The sequence below is a fragment of the Balaenoptera borealis genome (assembly GCF_965194805.1).
Source record: "Balaenoptera borealis genome assembly, chromosome: 8".
In the NCBI taxonomy this organism is placed as follows: Eukaryota; Metazoa; Chordata; class Mammalia; order Artiodactyla; family Balaenopteridae; genus Balaenoptera; species Balaenoptera borealis.
This window is the reverse complement of record NC_138865.1, coordinates 112736119-112747315: the sequence shown is the minus strand read 5'-3', so window position 1 is coordinate 112747315 and position 11197 is coordinate 112736119. Positions and strand designations below refer to the sequence as shown.

General features: G+C 39.3%; 1 protein-coding gene across 18 annotated transcripts in view; it reads left to right on the top strand.

Moving 5' to 3' along the window:
• MAPKAP1 (MAPK associated protein 1) overlaps positions 1 to 11197 on the top strand; it is a 235613-nt gene that overhangs the window by 142841 nt on the left and 81575 nt on the right. The window lies entirely within an intron of this gene.

Here is an 11197-nt window from a genome sequence, read left to right as displayed (position 1 = left end):
AATCTGATTCTCATAAAAAAGAGAGAGAGAGAGAGATGCTGGTAGGGGCGGTTGTAGATGAGACCTGCTAGCGTCTGCAAGCAATTTGGATGCTTGCCAGGAGTCATTGTTCACCCTCGGCTGTGGCGGCTCCGTCCAGATGTGCCAACTGCACGTTTCGGCTTTTGCCAGCTGACTGCGCCGTTTGATAACCAGCTCTCTGGATGCCCATCACTGGCCGCAGAGATAGAATTAAATGATGATGATCTTCCCACAAGTTGGGAGAGGAAACAATGCATATAAATCTTGATTTCATCTCAGCATGAGAAGTCTTTATCCATCATCACTCATAATGAACAAGTCGTTAGCTGGGATGAATGGTGTTCTGGTTTTTCCAAACACCTCTTTTGTTCATTTTTTGGGTGACTTTTATCCATTGCATGGGGGTCAAGCCTCTTTGCGTTTAAGGGATGATTGAAGAGGCACAGCCTCTACTTTCCCAGGGGAAAGTAGAAATTTTGGGGTTCTAGGTGCCAATCTAATAGCATTTAAACAGTTTCAGATATTTAAAGGTGTTAAATAAGCATTCTTCTGCCTTTAGGAGCCTGGTTTTTTCGTCTTGTTTTCGTCCCTAAATTTTTTATGTAATAGTGTATTTTATGACATATTTATTATATTCTGAGATAGCTTTATTCTGAATTGCCCAAGGGGAGGTAGGACTAACTTTTTTAACCTTCTTAATAGAAATTCTGCTGTCGCACATTTTTTAGATCATGAAAGCTCTGTGAACTCACTGGGATACAGCTGAACCAGTGTCTTTCCCTCCATCTCCAGCCATCCCTGTCCAATTGCATACCTATTTATCTGTGTCCGTCTCCAGCAGCCACGTTTATTATACACACATTTATTTATGTTCACCTTTGTGTACACATCCCTGCCATTTCCATCAGAGTCTTTGCCATATCATTGGCAAAGAGTTAGGACTCGTTGTCTGAAAAACAGTCATCTGCATTATTTATTCCTTTTCATACTAGAGAAGTCAATTGAGATTGATGCATTTACATAAATTACTGTCCATTTTCTTGATCCAAAAAGCTTTTTAAAATAAGAACCTCTTTTTATTGCTTTGTTAAGTCTGGTCTCATGAAATAGAAGGATTATCTCCAGTTTGGAAAAGATGTTTATTTAAGGTTAACTTGGTAAAGGCAGGGTATATTTTGTGTTTTGGAACTTTGTATTGTGGAGTGGACTTGTTTTGGAGGGTGATTAATGAAGAGGAAAATCCTCCTGTCATAGAAAGAAACACAAGTACATTTACTCAAAAAAAAGAAAAGTCTGTTAGTGCTCACAGTTGGCTGTGAAATACTTATTACTTACCCATTATGACACATGAACTTAGTCATGAACTTGATGTCAGGAGATGCCAGGTTAGAGACACTCATCCTGCACTTCCTAAGCCTCTACCACAGTGACCCGCTCAGTCTTTGCAAGAAGGTGCCCGCCATGCCCAGTGTCTGGCTCAGCCCTCTCTTCAAACAGCTTTCACCTGACTGAGCGCAGAACAGCACTTGTCTCTTTGCTACTATTATTTAATTTAAGTGAGAAGAGAGAAATAACACTTCAGATTAGACAGCATGTGCCATGTGGGGTCAAGAGTTCTCACTGCCTGTGCCTTAGAGGTTAGTCGTATTAGACCAGGATTTCAGAACTCCTTTCATAGGCTGACAGTGAACTCTAGCTGCTTACTCACAAACCTTTAACATCGCTCATCTTTTTTTCCCAAATGACCATACAACTCTCTGTTTAATAATAAAAAATTGAGAACTTAAACTATTTAATTATTAAATCAAGCTGTGGGCTTAATGACTGGCCTAGTGTTTAAATACTCTGTTGCCCTTCCCCCTGACATTCCCTCACCAATTTTCGTTTGTAGAAAATCAGAAGGTGATAGATATTTGAGCAAAAGAATTCTTCTTTGTTTAGGTAAATAGCTTTGTCAATGGAAACCTCTAGGGTTTTAAAATATTTTTGCTTTTTATGGATAGAATATCATTACAGACACTTGCAACTGATCTAAAATTTTGATTTGCATTATTTGTAATTATTTCACCAAGTCATAACTATTTATGAACACTGCAGGGTTTTTTCTATTAATATTCATGTACTGAACTTACAGTAATCTTTTCATAGTGTGTCCCAGTCAGTTCTCTGCTAAGGCCCATTTTTTTAAGCCCATTTTTAAATGTCTCTTTTAAAAGTCTCTCCCCAGCTTTTCATTTTATTACTGACCTACTTGACATTTGGAATCTACTTGCATTGGCAGAAAGTCCCCACGGTTTAAGCAAATTGTAAATGGAGAATCCAGTTTTAGAAGAATTAGCTGAAACTTCTTTACTGATTTTAACAGTTGGGTGGGTATGTTTTTAACATAATGAAGAGTAGCCTGTCAGGTCCCTTGATTTAACCAGTAAAATACACTAACCTGTTGTTTAATGAGTAAAGACCTTAGTTTGTCAAGTTCTCCTTTTATCAAGTTCATCCTCACAATCAGTGATGACCTTCTGAGCTTCTTAGTATTTTGATGTTGTTTAAAATGTTATTACACACCAACCTTTACCAGCCTCCTTAAGCATGATGTTGGGTATGACAGAGGCGCTTGAGAAATGGAGGTAGATCTAAATTCAGCTGTAACACTGATGCAGAAATAGAGGTATCTCTGGGTCTACAAAAGAGAGAAGGCTTCGAAGTAGGATTTTCTAAGCAGAATAGTGTTCTGTATGGCTCTATTTCAATATTTGTTGTTATTATAAAATGGAGGAGTTTTTCTTTATCATCTGCTGAAAGATTGAACCAGAAGCATATCAACTTTTTTTCACCCCTGTCCATTCTTGCCTTTTGATGCGAAAGACAAATTTTTATTAGTCTGAAGATCCTTTTTGAAAAGTTCTTATAATATTGTTAATAAGACTTATGACATTCATTCCTACTTTTCCTGTATAAAATTTCACCTAGAATTTGAAAGATAAATGTTAGCTTTGTCAAGTGAACTCCCTCTTAATATCTCTGTTTGGAGTTACAGACCACATTATTGATAGCTAATTTACTGTGTTTTCACTAGACCCCTAGAATGTCACCAAGGAGATAGTCTCGTCTAGGACTTCTCAAACACTATTCCCTAAAGTACTGCTAGGAGCAGAGAGGGGAGTGAACATCTGCCACAGGGTGTGTGAGGTTCTGATCTGAGGGATGGCTAATGATGACAGCATTGGATGCTCAAGTTTTATCTTAAAAATTCATGTAAGGTATAAATATTGATCTATAATGTATTTGTAGCTGTGTGTACACTCACTCATGCTCTCATGGGTCAGACCTGTGCTGGGTGCAGGGAGACTGTGGTGAAGCAGATCTACAGGACCCTTGCTGAAGAGGAGCTTACATTCTAAAGTGAGAGTAAACATGAGGGCCTGAGAGAGAGAAGATGAGATGCAGGGGAGCTCACTGCTTTCTATGGGTGGTCAGGGAACACCTCCCAGAGAAATTGACATTGAAATTGTGACCTTCACATTTAAGCTGTGAAGAGTTGGAGAGGGGCAGTGTCTTTCAAAGCCTTGGCTGTTAAAGGCTTACTATTTTAATATAAAAAGAACATTTCAGATTACTTTGAAGTTAATTTACTTAACTTTCTCCCCCCATCACCCAAAAAAAAAAAAATGTAGTAAAAATGACCCTTGAATTCTTCCCTGTGCTAACTCCACACATCTTCCTATCTATTAGCAAGTCCTCTCATTTTTACCTCCAGAATATGTCCTGAATTCAGTCTTTTCCATCTCCATTGGATGAATCCAGATCACCAAGACCTCACCTGGACTGTTGAAATACACCCTGGCTGCTTTTCCTGCCTCTGCTCTTGGCCCCTCCAGTCTCTTGCCTACAAAGCAGCAAAGAGGTTTTTTAAAATATAAATCAAATTATATCTGGTCCAAACCCTTCAATGACTTCCTGTTGCATTCAGAATAAAATCTAAACTTCTAACCACTGTGAAATACACCGAGGCCCAAAGAGGGAATAGGACATACAGAGAATATGAACACAAAGAAAAGAATTGAAGTACAGAGTTGATGGCTGCAGTATGACAGGAATACAGACCAGGCCCAGAGCCCAGGAAGCCAGGGTGGGGATTCGGAGCCTATACCCAAAAGAGACCTGCTAGAATGAACCGGCAGCACCAGGGTCTCTGACTCACTCCCTGCAACCTCACACGAGAGGCCTTACTTTCATGCCAAATAGACCTAGACAGTTATATACAAATTATTATTTATTAACAATGTTTTAAGGGGATTTATGTGTCAGGGAGAAATTGATCTTTCCCCAAGATCTATTCCAGTGGGGTAAGAGCTGATTTATTGAGTGCCTTTATGTACTTACAGATAGCATCTCATTTAATCTGCATAACACCCCTAGAAAGGAGATTTTATTGTGCCTATTTTATAGATGAGACTTTAGAAATGTTAAAAAGTAGGGGCAAATGTGCATCTTAGAATTAAGGAACAATGGTAACTATACATGTGATCATATACTTTCTTTCCTCTCTCAGCCTCCCTTTCCTCAGTTCTAGGAGAAGTTAAAGTTACCCAGATTTCCCCAGTAAGTAAATGACATAATCTTAAATTGGAGCCCAGGCTTTTTTGACCTCAAAGCCGTACTCTTTTTATTGTACCGTGTTGCTTATTAGAACCCTAATGGGAGAACAAATTTAAAATTCTGTAAACAGAAATGTTCATTGATTCTAAGATCTAAATGCATCAGGGAAGTGCAGCATTTAAAGGAACCCTGTGGTGAATCTGGATATAAAGCCAGGAATTCTTTTTGTAATTGCACAGTTTGTCTGTATTGGTGTCAGTTTTAATGTTTTATGTCTAGCTTTCTTAAAGCAACATACACCTGTCCTGAGCTGCCCTATGGAAAAGAGAAGCCCATATGTTTTAGATGGAGTAGCAGTTCTAACACTCTTCTAACCTGAAATACTCTCCAAAGGCTAAAGTTAGCTAAAGAATCTTCTGGCTATAAAACTGAACAGAGTCCTGCTTCTTGTGTAATTGTAAAGACAGAAAATCCAGTAACCTTTCTTCTGTGAAAGTAGTTTGCCAGCCAGAGACACAGACATATGCTTTCCTTATACTGTATCCTCTTTTTAAAAATGAGGAAGGAAAGGTAAATAGGACTGTTTAAATGTTCTTTGTCAAAAAGGCTGGAATTTCTGCAGAAAACTGCTCCTCCTCATGAAAGAATAAATAGTCATGCAGATGCCGCTCACACGTGGGGGTTGGATAAGAAATAAAGACCTGATACTTGGTATCCAGTGACCCAGTAGGACAATGATACAGTAAATGAGGACCGCTAAGATGTTCACAGATCAGAAGTGACCCAGGCCGGAATCTCCCAGTTACATATTCCTCCTGCCTCCTCGCTCTGCCTCTTTATCTTGTTGTGTCACCTCACCTGAGCCTCCCCCTGGCTGGAGTGATCTGAGGCTCCTGATGGATCTTCTTGAGTATAGAGCAGAGCATGTTAGAGATGGCATTGCAGTCAACTATTTTATCCAGAAAGCTTGGGAGTTGAGAGAATTTATTTCAAGCAAAAATCTTTTGGAACTACTTCAGAGACCCAGTTATTTTAAAAGGGTATTATGAGCTCCTGCAACTGCCACATCAGAAAACCTTGAAATGTGTCATTCGCCAGAACTACATTTGACCAGCATTACTCTTCCTGCTAGTTGCTAATCTTTCAGAAGTTCCTTTTCCATCACAAAATCTATTCATTCACTCCATCTCGGGCAGTCACCGGCATGGATTAGATTAAAGAAAAAGAATGAAAGGAAGAGAAAAGACATAGACTCCCAAGAGGCTCTGTGCTGGTACAGGGGGCACACACATTTCGGAGTCAGAGGACCTTTCCTGGGGTCCACTAGGGACTAATTCTAGAACACCACTAATTTAATAATAGCTCTTCAGGAAAAAAGAAAGAAAGAAAGAATATTAAATGTACATATTGATTGTAAACTGTATCCTGCTTTTAGAAATATTTAAAAATGTATTTTAGAATAAGAAAACTGAATGTGTAGTCGTGTACTTACCTCTCTGAGCCTTACTTTCCTGAGCTGTAACGTGGGAGAGGTTGAGAAGATGAATCAAGGGCACCATACAGAAAGCTGTGTGTGCTCGAAAGCTCTGGGTTCTGAGATACCCTGTTTATTAGTTCAGCAGTCATCATCCAATGCTGCCTGCTCCGTGCCAGCCACCGTACTAGAAATCAGGTGGAAAACCTGATGAGAAAACAGACTCAGAGGCACTAAAATATGGTACATGAGCTACTAAAGCAACACAGATAAGAGACTACTTAAAACTACTGGGTGAGGCAGCGGGCTGAGAAAAGATGCTCTGGAGTAAGTAATTTCTTTGACAGCTTTTTTGAAGATTAATTAGAACTTTGCCAGATGGGTAAGTGAGAAAAACATTCCAGGCAGAGGTGTTTTGAGGTATAGCTACAAAACATAGATGTTCCAAATTACTAGTGCAGGGATGGGGCAGAGGGTAAGCTGCAGAAGCTAGGCAGGGACAGAACTGATCAGGCCAGGCCTGATAGTGTACTCAGAAATAGAACTACACTGATTTATTGGGGGGCAGTTATGCAGCAGGCACTACATAGGCACTAGGGATTTTGTAGAAGCCAAGAAATGGTCCTTACCCTTGAGTCGCTTACTGTTTAGCTGGGGAGACAAACAAACAACCATTCACAGTACCATGCAAGTGCTGAGTGGAAACAAATATAGGGCCTGGGTGCACATTGTAGGAGGAAAGCCCTAGTCCAGTTTTAGGGAGTCAGGGAGGACTATCCTAAGCAAATGCTCCAGCTGAGACCCAAAGGTGAGTAAAAACTGGCCAGGTGAAGAGGGACGAGAAAGAGCATTTAGGCGGAAGGAACAAAGTGAGAGAGCTTAGTGCCTTCCGGAAACCGCAAGTGGCTCAGTCTAATAAAGCAGTAGAGTAGGAGGAGACGGGAGGGTGGGGAATGATGAGGCTCGAGTGGTCCTTTGGGACCAGATCATGTTTGTTAACTATGCTGAATTTGAACTTTGCTCTGATGGAGGAGGGGAACCACTGCAAGGAGAGCAATATAGTTAGAATTTCTTTTAGGAAACGTGTCATGTTATAAAAATGGATTAGAGGACGCAGAACAGGAGGCAGAGACACCAGTGAGGAGGCTCTTGAGGACTCTGTCCGACGGGTGGTGAGCGTGGAGGCAGTGGTGGTGCTCAGCTCAGGAAGCAGAGGGGTGGACACCAGGGCAAAGTCTGATTTCTTTTATTCGAGCTGAATGCACAGTTTGGGGGAGAATTGAAAAAGCTTGGAGCTGCCACCAGGTCTCCTGGGGTTAATATTAAAACAAGGTGGTGAAAAACAACAACAACAACAACAACAAGGTGGTGGCAAAAGATAGGCTCTTAAAGAGTTGTGTTTTTTCCTTCTTTCTTTTTTAATAAAATTAAATAGTGGTTGAAAACAAAAATTTGGAGATGTGTGAAATGAAAAATGAAGGTTTCTTCTTCAATGTGAACCCTTTGGTGTTTTTTAATTCACTTCACATTCAGGTGTACATATAGGCTATAAGTTTCATGTGGGCAGGACCCTGTTTTATGTTTTTTGGGTTTTTTAAAATCACTCAATACCCAACATCTAGCAGAATGCCTGTCAAATAGAGGACACCCAAAAAGCGTTTGTTAAATGAACTCATGAAAAATGTATCCATGTCATTTAAAAATGACACCATACAATATGTATGATTTTGCATTTGTTTTTTTTAACTCAATACTATGTCATAAGCATTCTTCTATATTAGAGTGACCACTGCATTTTTATCTTTTTGGTTAAATTTATTTAACTTCGCTCTCTATTGATGGACTTTTAGGTTATTTCCAAATTTTCAGTATTAAAAAAACATTCAGTGAATAATCTTGTGGCAGTATTTGTTGCACATTTGTGCTAGGTTTTAAATATGGGATTGTTTGTCAAAGGTCTGCTTTTTTAAAATGTTGAGAAAAACAAATTGCCTCTCAAAGTTTATACCCATCCTTTGACACTCCAAGAGTATGTGAGAGCGTCTCTTCCCTCCCCCCGCTTCCAACACTGAATGTTATCAATCTTTAACTTTTGCCAAGCCGTTGGTTAGCAGTTAATATGTAGTCTTAGTTTCCATTTCTAGGTTTCCAGCATAATTAAGCATTTTAAATGTTTTTATTAGCCACTTAACCTTTCTAAAAGATAGTTCTTAAGTCACTTAGTTGTTTTAGTGGGAAGAAGGATTGAGAGGAAGTCTAATTTCAGGAAACTATTTTTGAGAAGTGCCCCATAGTTTAGATACAGTTCTCCCCACCCCACCTCCCCCTTTGCAGCTCAAGCAGGTGTGCGCGCGCGCGAACACACACACGGGATGTAGAGAAAGGCACGCGTCCAGACCAGGTCGTTTTGCTTGTTGCCTCCTGGCCGTTTGTTCACCAGCAAAGCTTTTTTTTTCTGCATTTAGAGAGAACTAGCTGGTAATTCATGAGACTGCACTTCACCTCATTTGAGACGTTATGTTGTTACCTGCTTGCTTTGTTATCAAAACTACTTTAAAAAACAGATTTTTGGTTAAATATTTTAGTCTGGTACCTATATATAGCACTTAGAAAATGCATCATACTGGAAATCAGAAATGTAGACAAAAAAGCTGTCACCCCTTAACAGGTTTATTTTGGGGAGGCACATCTAAGGACACGTCTGGCAGCATTATGAACAGCACTGGCACCAAGGGCAACGGTAGGGGGTTAATGGGGACCCTGCATCATTCCTTGCCATGTGCCTGGTGAGTAAACTCCTAGAAGTTTCTGGGAATGGTGGCAAGTGAGGAAAAGGCTGCAACCAACAATCAGTGTCACAAAGTGGGGATGACTAATTTGCTGAGGAGACCATTGAGACAGATGTTTAATTAGCTGAAGTCAGAGTGGATAAATCGGGAGAGGACTGCCTATGCGGACAGATGCCTTTTTCCTTCATCTCTCATTTAACTGTTGTGGGGTTTTTTTTGTCCTTACTGTTTTCTCTTTGAAGACAGCATCCTCAGAAATGCGGGGAGTGTGGAAGGGAGGGTAGAGAGAAAGTAACCTGTGGTTACATTTACTGAATAGTTATTATATTCAAGAATTTTTGTATTTAATCTTTACAGAAACCTTGTGAGATGGGCATTATCTCTTTTCTGTGGTCGAGAAAACTGAAGCTGTGTGCGTATATGTTGTGTATGTGTATGTGTACATACCTGTGTGTGTTACTAATGAGTAATGTAGATGAGATATGAACCTAGATCCCTTAATTCTTGAGCCCATTTTTTTTTTTCCCCTGTACCACAGCTTCCCCACTTAAAATGTAACACAGATGAGAGAACTTTTTGGAGTAAAGGTAATAGTCTGTATCTTGACAGGAGCTGATGTCACAGGTATATGCATTTTCCAGAACTATCAAATGGTACTTGTACGATGTGTGCGTATCATTGTATGTAAATTTTACCAAAATATGAAAAAAGATTCTTAAACAAATGTTGAGCACCAGTTACTGTTATGCACACTGAAGTGTTCAGGGGTGAACGTACTGACACCTGCCCCTTACTCTGAAATACATTTTTTTAAAAAAAGATGGACTGATGGGTAGATACGTGATAAAGCAAATATAGTAAATGTTAATAGTAGGATCTAGGTGGTGGTTACATGGATTTTCAGTGTACATTTCTTTCAACTTTTTTGTGGTTTAAAAATGTTCATAATAAAATAGGAAAGAACTCATTAAAATTACAAATATATAATTTAAATTCTGCTCATATTAATATAAATTTCTGAACTTACAAATATATGTCTTTATGGCATAGAAAACACTAATCTTCGTTTTGTAGGATGTTTTATCTTTCATTACTTCATATGTTAAATATCTTTGAGATCCCAGTTTCTTCCATTGACCTCTGGTTTTAAGTAGCATGTGGGGTTATGACTATAATAATTGTTACCACTTACTGAATATTCAAAATTTGCTAGGCCATTGGCCAAACACTTTAAAAAATTATCTCAATTAACCTTAAAACAACTATTTGAATTGGGTGTTATTTTTGTTTTATAAAGGAGAAAACTAAAGCTCAGAGAAGTTGCAGGACTTGTCCAAGGTCATAAGTAAGCTGGGAGCTGGGACTTAAACCCAAGTCTATACTCCTAACCACTGTGCTGTACTTCTTCCCATCGGCAAAGGTTACAGGGTCCACAGCTCAGTGGAGGCAAGTATGCTTTTCTCCCTAGAGAGACGAGTGCACCTACTTCAGCTGGATGTGGCAGCGTGATTTGATGGAAAGGGCACATAGACTTTGGAACCAGACCAGCCCAAGTCCCCACCCTAGCTGTACCTTTCACACAAGCTGTGAAGTTAGCAAGTGAAACCTTTCTAACTTCAGTTACCTTTTCTGTCAATAGGGATACTACTACCTACCTTGCAAGGTTGTTTTTTTGACTAAATACATGTAAAACACTCAATCAGTACTCAGTACTCAGTGAGTATCAGCTGACTTTATCCCTATCGCCACTACCACACTAGGCGTACTGTAAAACCTGGCTTTTTAGGATTTATTTCCTTTCCTACCCATATGACTTGGCCTTTGCCTGTACTTTTTGTTTTCCAGTGAATTAAGTCTATAGAAAGCTTATACCCTGTGATAGAACCAGTCTTTGAATTTGTTTGGATATGGATCTGCTGGAAGCACCCTTTACATTGAACAAGGAGAAAACTAGATCCAGAGAGTCAACTAATTATTTTTGACTAACAAAACCCAAACCATGTATCTAGGGGTGGGTTAATGGTCACAGGGCTTATTCATCATATAGCTTATATCAGCAATTTAATTTACTATGACAAAGATTCTAGAGACAAAGTGAACAAACTATAATTGCCTGTAACAAACATGTTTACAAGTGATTTTTACAGGCGTTTGTATTTACAGTGAGTAGCTCACAGAGCCTGTTGCTTCTTTTCAGAAAACATTTAAAAGAGGAAATAGAATTAAATACCAATATGATTTTTGAGTGAATGATTACAGACAGAGAGGTTTGGGGTGCTGCCTCCGCCCCTTGATTCTCTCCACCAAGAGTCTT